Source organism: Bufo gargarizans, chromosome 2, assembly GCF_014858855.1.
Source record: "Bufo gargarizans isolate SCDJY-AF-19 chromosome 2, ASM1485885v1, whole genome shotgun sequence".
Classification (NCBI taxonomy): Eukaryota; Metazoa; Chordata; class Amphibia; order Anura; family Bufonidae; genus Bufo; species Bufo gargarizans.
Genome location: NC_058081.1, coordinates 320,987,839 through 321,007,360, shown reverse-complemented (window position 1 = coordinate 321,007,360; position 19,522 = coordinate 320,987,839).

Here is a 19,522-nt window from a genome sequence, read left to right as displayed (position 1 = left end):
GAAACCAGAACGGGGACGTATATACACAGTGGGCAGTCGGGAAGGGGTTAAACAAGTTACACAAGGTATAGTTTGAAACCCCCATGTCTAATCTGATCCCACCTATTGTTAGATACCATTTATAGTACTACTGTTCTCTTGTGTTGTAGGTGGTGGATGTAACTACAACTTCTGCATCCCCTGATAAATATATAATGTAATGCAATTATGGAGAGACTACTCCAAAATGATTTATTCACTCCCATTACATCCTGTGATATTTTAATTCCACCAACATACATCATGTGAATTATTAATTCTTATTATTATGACCCTGTTATTAGAATGCCTGACGTGGCATAAGAAGAATTTAACATCCATTGTAATCCGAGAGAGTTTGTAATTAGAGGCAGCACCCATTATTAATAATGAGTATATCAAGTTTTCTCATGATGGCTGCTAATAGATTTCCATAATTATGATATTCGACTATATAGACAAAGGTATTAGGACACATCCCACCTAATCATTGAGTTTAGGTGTTTCATTCAGTGCTATTGCCACAGGTGTATAAAATCCAGGACCTAGCCATGTAGTCTGCCTTTACAAACATTTGTGAAAGAATGGGTCCTCCTAAAGAGCTCACTGAATTCCAGAGTAGTACTGTAATAGGATGTCACCAATGTAACAAGTCAGTTCGTGAAATTTCTTCCCTCCTGGATATTCACAATAAACTGTGAATGGTATTATTACAAAGTGGAAGCATGTAGGAACTCAGCCATAAGGACTATATAAAGTCATAAAAGTCACCAACACTCTGCTGACTTTGCCACCTTCTGTCTACTGTTGACCAATGTGTTTGTAAGATGACTATATGGAAATTACTAATTTAGACTTTGTATTCTGTGCCATTTGCAAAATTTCATAAGCCATGTTCCCTTGCTGGGCAAATCTTCTGTGCAGTCCAAATAGAGGTCCTGTCTATAAGGTGGCGGCTAATGGAGGGTCAAGTGATCAGACACATCACTCAGCCTCCTCAATTGTAAGACACTGCAGCTGCCCCTACAGTGCAAGGGCAGATGGCAGGTAAAATGTATTTGAATGGAGGAAACATCACAAAAAGGTCATCTGCTTGGTTACATGACACTCCACCAGCAGCCATGGTATGGACAGGACCACTGTTTGGACAGGACTACTGTTTGGGCAGTACAAAAGACTTGAACAAGAAGGAGGCTTATCTTTTGAAATACAGAAAATGGCACAGAATATTAGCAAAGGCTATATTAGTAAGCACCATATAGCACCCTTTTCTGTTCCAGCATGACTGTTCCCCAGTGCACAAAGCAAGGTCCATAAGGACATGGTTGGGTGAGTTTGGTGTGGAAGAACTTGACTGACCTACACACAGCCCTTACCTTAACCACATCAAACACCTTTGCGATGAAGTGGAACAGAGATTGTGAGCCAGGCTCTCTTGTCCAACATCAGTGTCTGACTTCACAAATACTGGATGAATGGGCAAAATTTTGTAGAACTTTTTCTCTGAAGAGTGGAAGCTTTTTAAGCTGCAAAGGGGGCATAAACTTCATATTAATACTTATGGGTTTAGAATGGGATGTCATCAAAGCACCTGTAGGTGTAATGTGCAGGTGCTTCAATACCTTTGTTCATATTGTTTATATTGGAGAACTAATGACACTGAATTATAAAAGTCTATTCTGATTGGAGGATTGATTACTTGCAATGATGCATGTGGTTTGTAGCAATGGTTTATTCATGAACTAAGTAAGGGGTTGATGTTATTTTTAGGTCAGTGCTCTTAATGGTTTCATTTTTAGAAGACATTCTAATCATTCAATGAAGTAAAAATAGAGGATGACAAATGTATTAGTTCTTAAACTGGAATCTTAAGTCCTTCATAGTCAAGAATAAACTATGAAGTCAACTTGATAGGTGTTGTAGTTTGATAACATATGTCAGTGAGGGTTATAACTACAGTCTTTAAAGGCTAGAATCAGGTGTCTTTCTGGGACAGAAAGGAGTCAATTGGTTAGCTGTTCATCCTACATCAATCCCAACTGCTTACATTTTGTAATGTCTGTTCCTTAAAAACTTTCTCAATAAAACCAACATTCACTCTCCACTACAGTAGATAGAAAATACAGAAGCAACTGAGCATGCTTACTAGACCATAGTGGCCTAACAGCTTTTATCATCAGGGAAGCCGATAAGCTAATGGTAGCTGAAAGGGTTATGGTGAGCCCCTGTTCTCTAGCAGACTCACTGATAGAGACATGTCTGAGGAAACTATCTCTCTGTTTCTCCTGGTATTAAACACCTGTCACAAATATTTTACACTTGCCATAAGACTGCATCCAGATATATTCCAAACCAATTCATCAAAAAGACAATACAGATTTTAATCTGTTATATACACTAGGTTATCTGTCCCGGCTTCCGACCTAATAGCCAAAAGAAAGATGTTGAAAGCTATAATGGAAAAAAGACCATGGCTAAAAGAGATGACAACATAACAGGGCAAGGTCATGAAACTTAAAGAAGATGGCACGGGTAACCAGAGGCCCGTACAACACCCAGGAACAGTGATCCAACACATCAGGTAACACGGTCCCATTTGTTCACATAAATGGAGAGAACAAGCAATGGAAAAAAGGGAAGGAGGGGGAGGAAGGGGAGAGCAAGTAAGTCCAAGGCTGCTCTTACGATAACTGGCGCTATATAATGTTCAAAGTAACTGAGATAGGGGGGGGGGGGCATCCTGTAATTCACATTCCAGGTAGCTGGTAGAGTGGCTATAAATTAACTTTCCTATATTTGAAAAAAAATACATTTTGAACTTAAGTTTCTTATAAACAGTTGCCTCAATCCAATCCATCTTAAATAAGAGTGTGATCTTGTCCAAGAACAGTTACTGTGGTGGGGTTTGTGGGTCTATCTACTTTTGTAGAATGGCCTTACGTGCTGCTATGGAGGTCATGTGAAGCGATTTTCTGGTTCCTGGATCATAACAATGTAGTTTACTGTCCACTCAGCCATACAAACCCCAAAAAGTTACAAAGTTTGTTAAGTGTGTTTGGGTAAAGTCATGGACCGCAACGTAGTCCAATGGGTATATGCAAATCTTAAATCCTCTGACAAGTGAGATATATTACTTGTGGAAGGTCTGGAGAACCATTTCCATACATCTGGCTTATGGAAGAGTTTAGAAGTAATCAATTATGTTTAAGAGATCCAAAGTGTCCAGCCCAGGATAGTCAGGGAACCATGTCACCAATCCAGTGGAATAGGAAGTATAATCTAATGTAAAGTATAATTACTGTATCTATACATGGAAGCAAGTTTCCCATTAAACCTTGATCTTCATCTTATTATAAAAATCATTAACCATTGGTAATGAAGTAAAAATAACATTTGGTCGATTTCATAACACATGTAGCCATACGGTTGAGAATTTATGTCTGTACAGTTTCTATAGGATTCTTTAGGGCAGAAGTTTGGCCAAAAGAAGGTCTTTTTGACAGGTTTACATCTGGGCACCTTTACTTTTCAAAACAAACCACAAAAAAGAGTAGCCGAAGTTAGCAGCAGACATATACAACTGTATATACACTGTTGCGGGTCTGTGTACTCGGGTTGGGATTGGCAATGACAGACCCTCAGACTTCGGGGGATAGATGTCCAAACGATGTTTATTTTAGAAATTCAGTGCAATATAAGGTGCCCTGGTGAAGCCACAGCACATGAAATATAACAAAACATCAGAAACACCTTACCATCTGGGCGCTGACTATACAGAGACTTCTCTCTCACCCATGCTTTCACCTTTTGTGACTTTGCCCAGCCACATAGTCTCATAGCCACCAAGCTCTGACACTGACTATTTATTCCCAGTAATGATCCCAGCAGACACACCTGGGATCAGGGGCAGACTGACAACTCATGGGGCCCCCGGGTAATAGGTGATTATGTGGCCCCTGTGTCCCCACTCACCCTCAAGCCACACCCACATAAATCCCCACCCACATATTGCGCCGCGCCGGCTCCAGGTTCCCTGTAGTCCTATGTAACAACACAGATAACACAGTGATGGCTATCCGAGTACAGAAAATGTAGTAGTGTTACCTGCAGTCCTACGTAAAAACCACAGATACCACTAATGCTGATAATGTGGTAGTGTTACCTGCAGTCCTACGTAGAAACACAGATAACACTAGTCCTGATAATGTGGTAGTGTTACCTGCAGTCTTATGTAAAACCACAGATAACACTAGTGTAGATCATGTGGTAGTGTTAAGTGTGCCTCCCTGTGCCTCTCCCACAGACTCCATCTTCTTCTTCTTGCCCCGCACAGAACGTCCTGATGCAGCTGCATAGACTGGAAGACATAGGAACACTGTGGGCATGGTGATGGTGATAAACAGGGAGAGACACACACACACACAGGGGCAGACACACACACACAAGGAGAGATAGACACACAGCTAGGCCTCACCACACTCCAGCCAGGCTCCTCTCTGTACAGGAACACACAGGGTCACTAGTGGAGGGGAGCAGGGTTACTATTGGGGTGACAGGAGGAGGGGGGAGCAGGTTCACTAATGGGGTGTCAGGAGGAGGGGGAGCAGGGTCACTAGTGGGGTGACAGGAGGAGGGGAAGCAGGGTCACTAGTGGGGGGGAGCAGGGTCACTAGTGAGGTGACAGGAGGAGGGGGAGCAGGGTCACTGGGGGGGACAGGAGGAGGGGGGAGCAGGGACACTAGTGGGGTGACAGGAGGAGGAGGGAGCAGGGTCACTAGTGGGGTGACATGAGAAGGGAAGCAGGATCACTAGTTGGGTGACAGGAGGAGGGGGGAGCAGGGTCACTAGTGGGGGGACAGGAGAAGGAGGGAGCAGGGTCACTAGTGAGGTGACAGGAGGAGGGGTAGCAGGGTTACTTGTGGGGTGACAGGAGGAGGGGGACCAGGGTTACTAGTGGGGTGACAGGAGGAGGGGGGAGCAGAGAACTGTGAGACTGGACGGAACCATGATTGGGGGAGGGGGGAATCATTTACTTGAAGACTGACAGGCCGGGCTTTTCACTGCCACAACAACAAGGCCGGGGGGGGGGTCACAGGCCCAGGGTCAGCTTTTCTCTCAGACCAGTCCAGTCACATGAGTCCGCGGCTCCCAAGGGTCCTTGGGCAGCGCGCCCCGCTCTCCTTAATACAGCCACTTCCGGGAGCCGCCCCCTCCTCCTTCCAGCTCTCACCGGCTTCCCCTGCCTGACCCGACCTGAAACAACAAATCTTAAACAACATGCCTCAGCAAACTATGCTTTGCTGAAACAACGCAGCTTTCTGGATTCCATTTTACCTCACTTCGCTGAGCATTCTGGGTGAAATATACACCCCACCCAGTACTTTACTACACACACTGTTACAACACTATGGGGCTCATTTATGATGCGAAGTACATCACTTTTTGCCGGCCCATCTCATTAATCATTTTCAACACCTGTATTTGCCTTAGAAAATGACTTAAAGGGGTTTTTCCATCACAGACAATGGAGGCATATCGTTAGGATATGCCCACATTGTCTGATAGGTGCGGGTCCCAGAGGTGGCTGGCTCGGCTATTTCTGTTGGCCCCATAGAAATGAATGGGAGCAGGGGCCATGCATGCGCTGTGCGCTTCCATTCACTTGTGTGGGAAAAGCGGAGAGCAGCGCTTGGTGGTCAGACCCTGGGAAACCCAGGGTCCTTCAGACACAAATCTCCTCGCTCCGTTCTCATTGTAGGTGTTGGTCTCAGAGGTGGGACCCACACCTATCAGACAATGGGGGCATATCCTAGTGATATGCCCCAATTGTCTGTGATGGGAATACCCCTTTAAATCTATGCCAGCAAGGGAGCTGGCGTAGATTTAAGCGAGTCGCATGGCCAGCGCCTAAGTTATGTAGAGGCAGGCACTTCTACATAACTTAGGTGCGTCAAGCGCCAGCAGTCATGGATTAACACCAATGTCTAAATCCCTGGTCTTAGTAAATGTCTCCATTTGTGCATTAAAACACTGTTCCATGGCACATAAGCTTTGGATCAGTTTTCTGACATAGAAAAGTCACAAGTTTGCCACTTTTTATGACACTTTTGCCACTTTTCTAAAAAGTGGGCAGGGTGTGGGTGGAAGGTGGTATGCCGTGGAGCTTTGTGACCCAACTTACTAACTTAACAACATGTGCGCCAGAAAACTGGGTACATTGCACCAGAAATCTACTCAAGCCCCTGGCCAGAGTAGATTTCATGGACAGCAGAGGATGCAACAAATTTTACTGATTGATGTGCGCCTCTTAATAAATTTGTTGGATAGTCCTCTAGTAGGGTTTTTACTATGACTGGCGTGGAAACGCCAGTCTTTAGTAAATAATCTCAAAAGTCTATTAGCAGTAGAAAAGGTAATACAACTCAGTTGACTTGGCCAGTATGTTTCAGTATAGTAAAATGATAACCAGGTCTATGACCTTTGAAATAATTCTGCCAGATTATGATCATACTGGATCCAAAGCACCATATATGCAAAAAACATGATGTTAAATGAATTCTGTATCTGTGATGTAATAATGTATATGGTAGACAGTAAGGGATCTTGTTCCTTTTTGATGTATGCATTACTTTTTGACATTGAAGGGTTTAAATCAGTGTAAAAGTAAGACTGATGCTTTTTATGATGCCTTCGGTAATTGTAACCTAATAAATACTTGTCATCCGTTTTCAATTTCATTGGTCCTGTTAACATGGCACTTACATCCTCTAAGTACCAAAGGTTTCATGGCATGAAATGACTCCTAATGTATCATTACACAAATGGTTCTTATCTTATCTCAGGAAGTTAATAAATATTTGCTTTGTGTAATGACAGTCTATTCTTTATTCTCCCTGTTACATGGTATGTTAAATACTTCATAAAAGCCTCTGCTATTCAGAACATTTTTCAAGGACCACTAATCTTAAAGTATACGCTGTCTAAAGAACTTCTTATAATATCCATAAATATATGGAGCTTATGACAATTGGAGGCAAATGGGGTCATTTATCAAACTGGTGTAAAGTAGAACTGGCTTAGTTGCCCATAGCAACTGATAAGATTCCACCTTTTTTATTTTTGACAGCTCCTTTGGAATATGAAAGGTGGAATCTGATTGGTTGTTATGGAAAACTAAGCCATTTCTACTTTACACTAGTTTGATAAATGACACCAAAAGTCTTTAGTTGATCAAAGACTGCACAACTGCCGGCCAATGTATCGGTCTCTGTGTAAAGGGCCCTTTACATGGGCTGAGAATTGAAAAGATAATTGCTAATGAACGTTCATAGTGATGCTCATTAGCGATGATCTGGCAGTGTAAATGTACCGCCGATTACCTGATGAACGGATGAAATGGAGCGAAATTGGATCATTAGTGCAGCACAAAAGATCATTTTTTCCCAGTGGCAGAGTCCTTATGGGGAAGAGTGATGGCTGGAGGAAATTGGTGGATGTAAATGCACCGGTCTCCTCCGTCAGCGATTAGCAGATTGTCGGGAAAGATCGCTTCCTTCTTGACAATCTGCTTGTACATCGTCCCGTGTAAGGGAACCTTAACCCATTAATGGCCAAGTAAGTAGGTGGAGATAAGGTGCTACTGTTTGTAGAAAAAGATCAGATAGGAAAGATAAATTCTACCAGATCTTTGATTGCCCATTGACCGGACCGTACTGAGGGTTTGCCAGCCCACAGACGTTTTATTGTTTGGGGATTCCAATGAAATTGATTGGATCTACAAAAATCTAAAGGTGACCTGGGAGACTGCTATAGTTAGTAATGATATTAAAAATGCTAAGGAAATTTTATTATCATGGCAGAAGATATAGTGAGAATGTGTAGGGAAGGTTTTGAGTATTAAAAATATGATGGGGGAGGTAGAGAGGAACTCCAACTAAGCAATAACAGAGAAAAAAAAATATTAAAATATAGAATAGTGAGATAGAAGGGTGAGCAAAAGAAGAGAAGAAAGCAAGACGAGAAGGAGGGAACAGGGAGGAGGAAAGATTGGAAAGAACTCCCAGGGGATAGAAAGAGGTCTGCCCCCTTAGAGTGTGAAAATGTCTGGGGTGTGACTCTTTTTTTACTTTCCCCAAACCAAAAATTTGCTTAGTGACGAAGAATATGCAGTAATCAGGGTAATATGCTTAGTGGGACACTTCATTTATGTTTTTGCATAACATAGCTTCCCAAAGGTCTTATTTATGCTTAAAGGGGTTCTCCAGGAATTAAGAAAATTAAATTACTGAAAATATTAAGCTATTACTTTATTATAAATATATTCCCAATACATTTCGTTAGTTATAATGTGGGTGTCACACCGGTGACAGGTTTTAGAAGGTCTGAAAGATTATCTGCACACTAGTGATCTGACAGCCTCTTTTGGTTTTGGTTTCACTTTGTCTGTGTGTTGCTTGTATGTCCACACCTCCTGTTCAGGTGTGGATCATGTTACCTTTACCTCCCCCTATTTAGTCTGACTTTACTCATCACTCCTTGCTCTGGATAGCTTCATTTGGTCTTGGAAGAGCTGGAGTGTGGTTTGTGGTGAAGTACTGTTCATCCATCATCCTCTGAAGTTAAGTGTTCTTCTTGTTGTGTTTTGAATTCCCCCCCCCCCCCTTCAGGTTTTTTACAAGGCCTCAGTGAGACGCTAGTTCCTTCACCAGGGAAGGAACGGGTGGTCTCTGCCCTGTCATTATCTTTAGGGCATCTGAGGGTCACCAGGGTTTTCTAGGTTCCTGTGTATGGGTATCTCTACCATGAGGTGCCCATATGGATAGGAGCTAGGGCCAGGAGCAGGGTTTTATAGGTGGTCACCCTTCCTTCTTCTTGTCTTTTGGTGTTCTCCCCTACTACATCCATGACAGTGGGGAAATAACATGGCTGCTGTCCTATTAGTGCACACAGAACCTTTCCTAATTACACAGCAGGACAAGTTACTACACAACACTGAGCTTGAGAGCTGCTTCATCCTCCTCTCTGCTCTGCTTGTCAGGGATTATGATCCTGTATACAGATGATAAGATCTTCAGCTGAATCTCTGTGGGAATGGAGTTCATGAGAAGACATGAAGCACAGAGAGGACAGACAGACCAGACTGTGTTAATGTGGGGCTGTGGTAGTGGAGACTGCATACAAGTGCTGTTGCTCATTAGACTTACCCCTCACCCTCCTCTAGGTACTTCATGTCTCCTCATGAACTCCATTCCTACAGAAATTCAGCTGAATATCTTATCACCTGTATTCAGGATCATAATCCCTGACAAGCAAAGCAGAGAGGAGGATGAGCCAGCTCTTTAGCTCCGTGTTCTGAAGTAACTTGTCCTGCTGTGTGATTAGGACAGGTTTTGTCTGTACTAATAGGATGGAGGCCATTTTATTTCTCCTAATTAGTGTTGAGCGAATCGAAGTCCATGAAAATCGAAGTCGAATTTACTCTTGCTTCGTAGTAGTGGTATTTACCTCATCTATTTGTTTGCAACAGGCCAGCTGCCACCATCTTGATGTCATCACGGGCCACGCGAGAGTTTGCGGTAGATCTTCAATCAAAATCGCGGCGGCTGGCCCGTTGAGCGCAAATGGATGAGGTAAGTATAATTTATTTTTATTTTTTATTTTAAACAGTGTTATTACTGTCAGATGCCGCGATCAACTATGAACACGGTATCTGAGGGGTACAGTGATGGGGAACGGCGCAATCACTGCTCTCTGTCATTGCACCCACTAATTACAAAGAAATGCGTCAATTTTTTTGTGTAAAATTAAGCGAAGCAGCCGAATCAAATTTTTTAATACTTTACTTATCTCTACTCCTAATGATTACTCCCTAGACAATACTAGCCATTATAACTAATGAAAAGTGTTTGGGAATATATTTATAATAAAGTAATATAGTAATAATAGATAATACAGGAAAAGTGTCGAAGGAATCAGAAAATGGCCTATTGTTTAAAGAGGCTATCAGGAAATTTATATTGATGACTTTTCACCTGAATAGGTCCTCAGATCAGCGGAAGACGACAACCAGGACCCCCGCAGATCAGCTGTTACAAGAGGCCGGCACTCTGTAGGCCTCTAAGCGCTTAAGCGCTTTAAGCGCTTAAGGATCAGACTCATTTTTGGTTATGTGTTTTCCTTTCTACCTTATTTTTTTGGGACAAGTTGTATTTTTAATGGCGTCATTTAAATTTACCATATCTTGTATTGGAAAGCGGCAAAAAAAAACAACAACTTTGCCATTTATTTAAATTTTTTTTTGCTATTAAGGTGCTCACTATGTGCTAAAAGTGACATGACAGTCTTTTCCATGGGTAAGTACGGTACAGTACAGTACAGTATTTGTATAGTTTTTTTTATTAAGTTTTAGTGCTTTCAAAAAAAATTAAATCCTTTGAATACATAAAAAAAATCTTTGAGTCCCATTTTTCTGACACTATCTGCAGAGCTCTGTGAGTTTTGTTTTGCAGAGTGAACTGTAGTTTTTATTGATAACATTTTGGAGTATGTACAACTTTTGAGAACTTTTTATTCAACCTTTTGGGGGGATAGGGTGACCAAAAATAGCACATTTTTATTTTTTTCCGTTATACTGAAAAATGGTTTTGGAAGAGTCAGTGCCTGTTATGTTTATTTTTTTTATATTTATTTTTACATGTAAAATTAGGAAAGGGGGGTTGATTTCACTTTCTCATTATAGGGTATTGAGTGCAGATTGATGGGGGAAAATGTGATTTTTTTTTTGTATGTTTTCATTTTAGCATAAGGCCGCATCATAACAAAATATGTACACGTAAAAGGGTCTGAAGACTTCAAATGCATTGTATGCTTACTCTTCTCCTTTTAGAATTTTTTATATATAGATTTGAAAGAAATAAAGAGAATAAATTTGGAGTTACTTGGATTTCATGATTTATTACTAATAAAGTACAGTCTGATTGCTATCTAAGTCACAATGTAACTAAACTAATAAACTACACACAAACAGCTGTTGATTTTTTGATTGAGCACTTTGAGTAATCCATGGTGCAGGGAGAAAAAGTAGGTCAACTCTTGAACTTAAAGGGAACCTGTCATAATAAAACTGTAGAGCAATCTGCGGACAGCATGTTATAGAGCAGGAGTAGCTGTGTAGCTTGATATAGAATTTTATCAGTAAAGTATCAGTATAACTAATTTATGCATTTAAACCTCTGCTCATTTTATGCATAGGAGTCATGTAGGCGGTGCCACTCAGTGACTGACAGCTAACCCTGCATGACTATGCAAACCGGGAAAGCTAACAATCACTGAGTAGAACCGCCATATGACTCCTATGCATAAAAAGAGCAGACGTTTAAATGTATAAATAGTGTTTTACTGAATCATTTCAAACAAACCTATATATCAATCTGCTCAGCTCTTCCTTCTATATAAAATGCTGCCTGCAGATTGTACTGCATTTGGTGGTGACAGGTTCCCTTAAATGACCCGTAGATCCTCTTTTAGCAGCAGTCACTTCCACCAAATGTTTCCTATTGGCAAATCAGTATCAAATCTTAATTCCAACTGTAAAGCATGGTGAAGGCAGCATCAAGGCTTGGGGCTTCTTTACTACTTTAGACCCTGGTTGCCTTGCGATCATTGAGGACACAATGAATTCTAAGGTGTATAAATTATTTTACGGAAAATGTAAGGGTATCAGTCCATGGCCTCAAGCTAAATAGTTCTTGGGTGATCCAACTAGACAACAACCCAAAGCAAATAAATCAGCTAAAAAATGGTTCTCTTACTTTTTCTCCTTGCACTGTGGGGGTTTATGAAAAGTGCTCAGTAGAAGAAATGACTAGTAAAGTAGTACGTTATGTGTTTAGTTGCATTGCTTTGTCTATACTTGTGACTAGATAACAATCAGACCATCCTTTAGTAGTAATCAGGGCAGACATCCAAGTGATTCCAAAGAGGTCACTTTATTTTTTCTTGCAACTAAGGTTGACTTTTTCAATGTTATAAACTGATTAATTTGATTACGGTAAATTAAACCACCAATAATATTTATTTATTTTATGCATCTATATAGCACTACTATATTCCACAGTGCTTTACAGACATTAGCATCACACTGTCACCAATGGGGATCAGTATGTCTTTGGAGTGTGGGAGGAAACCGGAGTACGTGGAGGAAGCCTACACAAACATGGGGAGAACATACAGACTCCATACAGATGTTGTCCTTGGTCCTTGCACTCACTCTGTCATCGTTCTCTGTTATTTTAAACGCATATGATTAGGATTGTGTGTGGATTTTCTGCGCGGATTTCCGTGCGTAAAATCTGCACCGTAGGTCATACACATTGTATTCTATGAGAATTTGAAATTCTCATGCACACGATGAAGATTTTTTTCCATGTGGATTTTGACCCGCAGTGCAGCATGTCAATTTATTTTATTTTTCCTGAGCGGATTTTCTCCATTCACTTCATTTGGGAGAGTAAATTCTGCACCAACTGATGCAGATTGTCTGTACGGATATCCCTGCGAACACCTGCGGATTTGAGTGCGAATTCTCCTCACAAAAATCCTGAACGTGTGCATTTTCCCTAAAACAGCCATGTCCATTACAGAGAGATGATATTGACATTGAGATTCTAGTCGCCATTTATCTGTGAGTCCGGTTTCAGTAAGAGTAAATGCATCATTGTCTGACAGTCGTAATAACTACAACTGATTCAACTTTTCTTATTAAATTGTAAACATTTTGGACAGTTTAGAAGAATTAATTGAAACACAATATTGTGTAATGCTGTTCTCATAATCACTTCCTTGTAGACACAAGTTTACAGTGAAGTTTGATAACAGGCCTTTGATGTGTATGTACATTATTTTCTGCCTTTGTAATGGATCATTTTCTCGCCATAGCTGCTAAGAGGATCAAGTCTTTTGCTGACACATCTTAAATCAAAACCACAGGCAGCTTGCCTGCAACAGACAACCACTCAACCACTTCCAAGAGGATCTCTGAGTAGATAAATGAAATACTACTTTCCCATCATGATTATGTCTAGCTGCAGATTGGGTCATGAAACGTAACTTTCATTTTAGAAAAGCGAGAAGAGGATCTATACAATCAGGTTACACTTAAAAATTGTCTTGGTGGGATATCTCGTCAATATCTGATCAGTGGGGCTCCGACTCCTGCTAATCAGCTATTTGAAGAGGCCGGGAATCCCCAATGATGTCACATTCATCAGTCACATGGCCTAGGAGTAGCTCAGTAATAGGGCTCATTCAGACGGCTGTAGTGTTTTGCGGACAAGAATAGGATTTGCTCTGTCTTTCTTGCAGGGTGTGCTGTCCGCATCCTTTGCAGGCCCCATTGAAATGAATGGGTCCACACAAAATTGCGGAACGTATGCAGACTCCTTCATATGTTCTTCTGAATGAGCCCTTATTCCAATGAATAGGGCTGAGCTGCAATACCAAGCGCAGCCACTATCCAATATACGGTTCCATGTTTTGGTAAGCTGTGTGGAGGCTGCAGCACTCACCGAAGCGTAGCAGCCTTATCAAACAGCTGACCAGCGTTGGCGCCGGGTGTTTGACCCCCACCGATCAGGTATTGATGATCTATCCTGAGATCCTTTAGATCATCAGTATTAAACACCAGAAAAACCCCAATAAAGGTATTGTCCATTTTTTGGATTGCAATTCCCCTTTAGGGAAGCTTATGGGAGAGAGGACAGTTGTAGTCTAGCTACTGGCAATCCCTGCAGTCTGTATGTATCTAAAGACAAAATAAAGCATTAGAAAGTTCTATACTACAATTTGATATACTGTATTTTCAAGTTTTAGCTATAAAAAATCTTATTAACATGTTGGAAAACGACTTCATTAAGCCATATCCTTACTTCAATGATGCTAACGATGCTGCAGAACTGGACTTCGCCTATGGCAGTTGCCTTTTCTATGTACTAACAGTGTCTCCTGGTACTCAGATAACCTCAGACCCTACAATAATGCTGAACTTTAAAATAACTGAACGGTCTCAAGAACAATATTATGAAGCACATATCAATGCTGGCAAGTAACAAATATACAGATGTGGAATTCACCAAACGATGACAGGAACAGATGATGGCACAAATGGATGGAGATATCATTAAGGTAATGAAACAGACAGATGATGATGACAGGTCAGGTAATGAAGCAGAGTTAACAGATAAAATAATTGGTCCTAACTCTATCTTTCCCTGAATCTTACCTAGATCTATCCTTGAATACTGGCCTTCAAACCAAACACCACTGACTCTTACTGTCTCTGAAGATATGCCTACGGAAAACACTCATCTGAAATACTAACCCTCACATAAACAGCAGGGGGGCACTAGGACACTGAGAAGAAAACTGCAGAGCTGTTAGAACCAAACTACACAGACAAGGAGTCACTAGACAGGGAATAAGATTTTCAATACAAGATATAAGGTTTTGCTGGATACAAATGCACAGAGCTTATGCTATCACTGTCAAGATTCACAGCAGAGACCACAAATCAGAGACTCCTTCCCAAATGAGCTGTGCCTGCATCAGTGACCAGCTGACCCACAGCAACAGATCACCTGCGAGACAGTTGCATATAAACTGCTCCAAACTAATAAAACAGGAGAAGAGGTCACTAGTGGTGCCCGCTAGTCATGTGATATAAGTATTCCTTTCCAATCCACTAAAATATAGTAGCTGTTTTCACAATGGTGAAAAGGTTAAAGCATAGAGGGGTAGATTTACTAATCCTGTGTAGAATGTAGGCGATCTACAGATGTGCCAAACTTATCACTGTAGTTCAAAGATAGAACTGATACGGCGGCACAGCACAGCTGATTTTGCTGCAGAAAGTTGCCTCTCACTTTTGCAGCGGCTGCTCAGGGAAAATGTAATACTACATGTTGCCATTTAAAAGAATGGCTATCCATGCCTGGCTGCTCCAGAGCTTCTGCTTGGCACCATTTCTTTCCTCTGCCTCATACCAGAGCAGATGTCTACATGCCCTAATACTATAGATAGATAAGGGTTGTCCTGTTTAACCCTTTCCCAACTGTTTTTCACTCCCTGCCTACCCATAACTTTTTTTATTTTTCCATTCATATAGCCATATAAGGTTATTTTTGTGGGACAAGTTGTACTTTCTAATGGCACCATTTAATGTTGCATGCGGTGTAGTGGGAAGCTGGAAAAAAATTCCAAAGGGGTAGAATTGGGAAAAATGCAATTCTGCAAGTTTTATTGGTTTTGTTTTTGCGTTATGTGGTAAAACAGACCTGTTATCTGGGTCAGTATGTTTACAGCGAGTCCACATTTATATAGTTTTTCTTGTGTTTTAATTCTGAAAATATACAAACTTTGGAAAAAAAATTCTCTGCACTGCCATATTCTGACTCCCATAACTTTTTTATAGTTACGTCTACAGAGTTATATGAGGGCCCATTTTTTGAGGGGGTTATCTGCAATACTATTTTGGAAACTGTATGACTTTGTTAAAAAAATTTGGGGAGAGACAAAAAAAAAACTGTGAATTGGTTGTTTTGATTTTCTTTTTTGTATCATAAACTGGAACGTTGATCCATTCATTCGAAGACTTAAAACCCTTGACTTCATGAACAATGTGGATTCTAGAGGCCTGACTCCTACCGATCAGATGCTTAAAATTTGTAGTAAGATAAAAGAATATTTAAAAGCAAATGCAAAAATAAGAATAATTACATGGAGAGAGTATCTAAAATACATGTGTTCTTTGCATTCAATAAATCTCGTTGGCCACTTCAGTCTTTACATTTAATTTTGATGCTGTATAATCCAATATTCCGAGACACATTCTGTAGCTATACAGTGTCTAGTGATCATTTACATGTAAATATATACTGTATACTATGACTGCTCTAATGTCCATAGCATGCTGCTGTATCTTTTAACTAGTAGGTACCCAATGCTACATGTTGGTTTTACCCACTTTGCTGCCACTAGGGTAGGTGAAAGAAGCTTTCACTTTTATTATACAGCATTTTTCCTACAAAAAATTATATCGGCAAATAATTGTCACGTTCGGGTGTGGGAGGGAAACGCCACACCGACCATAGTGAGGAAATAAGGCCTGGAAACTAGGGAAAGGAGATGGACACCTCCTAGTAAATCCTAATCAAAGTCTTGACTAACTACCAGTATGAAGAGACCCCAGAGGTAGGCGAGTTCATACACGGGAATACCTAATGTCCCAACTCACCCTATAGGACCCTGGTACTAATGTCAGGACTGAGACAACCTGTTCCTCCAAAAGGAAGGATGAACAGGAGTCTCCCTCAGGCCTTAATACAAATGACCGGGAAATGCAACACACAAAATAACCCAAACAAAATACAAAAGGGAAAGAAAACACTTAACTTCAAGTGGCTATGGCAGCATCAGGAACTCAGCCGAGATCCACACACCAGCTATCCACAGCTCAAACTGAAGCTATAAACCGCATAGCATAGTGGGAGAAACAACAATAAATAGAGAAGGTTAAATTACCATAATAGCCACATCTGGTGAAAGAAGGTGTGGCAAGCACCTGAAACAACACAGATGTAATTTGATCCAAACGGAAAACATGTCAGATCAAACCACGTGTTGCCAGTCTCACCGATCTCCTGCCGCGGGAACGTCTTTGACAATAAACACACAAATAAAATTAATTGAAATGCTATATTTATGCATTCGTGTGGTGAGTGCATAAATTATGAGTTCATACCTAGGCATATTTGCTATTCAGGAGCCTCAGAAACCTCTGAGATTACTTCTTTGGGAAGTATAATGGCAGCTATATTGGAAAGAATAGGCTAAAGTAAATTTTAAATGGATATTAACTTTCACACTACTTTGCATAAATCAATAGTACAAGCGACCACAAGAAACTTTGTAATGTGTTTTGTCAGTGAGAAATGTCTAGTTCTCATGTTATCAGTTGTTCACCTCCCTCCTTCCCCTCTCGCAAATTGAGTTGCTTTTCACTAAGAAAAATGTCTTAAAACGATTCAGGACGAATCAGCTCTGCTGAAGTATCATATTGGATGTCAATATAAGACTATGGAGAGGGGAGGGGGAAGGAGTGAGCAGAAGCAGACTGAGACAGGACTCCAGAAGAGACAACTAAGGGACTGCTGCAGCTACATAGCAATTTTATATCTCAGCCCAAGTGCTTTATTCTCAACCATACAGGTCAATAATTATCTGTAATGTCCTCCATGATCCTGAGGCTGCTTCGGAATGAGTAAAAGAAGGTCGGGAAGCAGATTCTCCTCTACTTTCTGTGTGCAGTAGATGGTAGCTAGTCTCCACCCAATGTATCTGGGAAAACTGTAAACTAGACAGTCAACATGCATAGATGAAAAATTGCTTAAAAAAATGCCAGATACTGTACTATTGATTAATGCAAGGTTTGTTGAAAAGTTAGGTACACTGTAACAGTTTGATAGAAGATGGTGGCTCCAGGAGTATACCTATAGTGGTGGCACAGGTAGCAGTCGGGCCCAGGTTTCTTAAGGTGTCCAAACTCTTTTCCATATAAGAAGACACCGGTATTATAATGAAACATGACAGGCTAAGGCCCTGTTACAGATTTACAGATTTTAAATTACCCCTCTGGGTGGATCAAGGACTTATATTTAGAGTTTATTTTTTTTAAATGATGGGTCAGTATACATACCATACTGTTTGACAGCTAGTTATATGATCTCTTGCTGCATTGCGAAAGTGATGAAAGATTCTCAGACCTTGCAACATGCAGTCAAACTTGGTCACATATTTAACCCCTTGCGTGCAATCTGTAACCTGTAGAACATCAAAAAGCACTCCAAGCACAGAATATTTCTGTGAATGGATCATGTTATCTTACGGAAAGGTCTATTTTGTGTATTGTGTGTGAAAGGTCTGACATAAAGTTAAATCCCAAATTGCTTACAGAAGAATAGAATGACTCATTTATGAGACAAGCTTGAAAATGCACTTTAGATTACTCAGCATCTTTAAAGCATAAATTCAGTTTCACTGAAACAAATGCCAATTAACTATTTCAAGACAAAGTCTTTCAGATGCCTGGATATTCACAGCAAAATTTCCCCTTTTGGAATGACACAATCTATAGGTATGTCAACGGGCGTCAGAAAAATTGTGTAAAGACTTTGCCGAAGATTAGCAATGCAGTTCACCATGGGTTTCACCTGCCTACATCGAGAGAGATGGAATGCGCTGTGAAAATCTGCAGCAGAAATATGCATGTTTCGGATTTTACATTTCACACTGCAGACAATGGCTTAACTTCAATTGAGGAAGACCACGCAAGAAAACACAGCATTTTCATGTAGCTGCCACTAGGGGGAGCTCAAGCCAAACATTTTATTCAGCTTCCATTCCAGTAAATGATAACTGTATACATGCCTATGCATTGAGGTCCCCCTGGTGGTGGCTCCAGGCAGATAGCTTTGTAATTGAAGGGAAGCAGATTCATCAAGGTATTTTTGCCAGTCTGGTTTTAAAACATAGAGAAACATGATGTTCAGAATGAGCACCATATTTATGGTGCACCTTTTCTACTTTTTCTGACATAGAGGTCGGATCAAGTGGGCGGTGAAGGGAATTGTCTGGGAGTGATTGTGACATGCATACTGGGAATATGGGTGGGGTAGGGGTCCTATACTAAGGTTTTCTATGGGACCCTATGAGAGACATATAGGCCCTGACCCCAGATCAAGTTTCTGTGAAGAAACAAAAATCTACAGCACTAGGGGTTATAGTGTTGCAGAGGTAGCAGTCACATATGACCCCTGGAGTCTAAAGGGATCCTAAAAGCCCCACTGCGATATAAAGCCAATATTATATATGGCACATGGTGGGTGAAGCCCTTCTACAGATTTAGCATTGGAACGTTAAGCTTCAAGTTATGCCACTGCGCAATACATATGGATGTAGCCTAAGGGTGAGTTTTTATTTTCTTATATACTGTTGCCAGATGTATATTTTTTTTTTTGGGGGGGGGGGGGGGAGGTCACAGATACCTTTCTTTTCAAAAAAGTCCCTCTTTTTCCATTTATAATTTAATATAATTAATTTAAATTGACAGATTTAAGACTTTTGGGTGGCAATTGGGATTTGCAAATGTGCAAAATGCACTCGTGTAAGGAAATGATACTGTAGCCTGGTCATTACATCACTATTACCAGAAACCTGCATACAGAGGAATGCTGGGAAGACCATGTCCTCCCAGCATGCAACTCTTACCCATGTAACAATTAAAGGTCTGTGACATCATTGGCAATAGCCCAAATGCAGAAAGGAAGCTTCCTGCGTTCAAGAACACAGTGCTCACTTTGAGAACCGTGATAAGCCATTTTACTACGTTCCAGCTGCACAAGGCACTGGTAGTGCCATATTATAGCCCCATACAACTCAGGCTACTATAGAG